Source organism: Penaeus monodon, chromosome 20 (genome assembly GCF_015228065.2).
Source record: "Penaeus monodon isolate SGIC_2016 chromosome 20, NSTDA_Pmon_1, whole genome shotgun sequence".
NCBI lineage: Eukaryota > Metazoa > Arthropoda > Malacostraca > Decapoda > Penaeidae > Penaeus > Penaeus monodon.
In genome coordinates, this window is record NC_051405.1 from 1588078 (window position 1) to 1588379 (window position 302).

Below are 302 nucleotides of genomic sequence, written 5' to 3' on the forward strand. Positions count from 1 at the left end.
GCCATAGTCAAGACCTGTTCCATCGCGGGTTGTTGGGAAAAAAAAGTCACTAACGACCAAATAAAAACAATGAATAATAATCACTGGACAAGACTCTTGGAAAAGGAGTCCGAAGTCAGGAGTACCAACATGGTCAATTCCAAACGGATATTCGGCGAGGCAGTTGGTAGCCGTGGAATTCATGTCAAGAACGTTGTGTTTACATAAACCAACTCACAAACACGTACCTTGTTTTGTGTATCTTTGTGTGTGTGTCCGAGTATCTGTTCCATAAGTATAACATATATTTTCTGTTTTTTTTT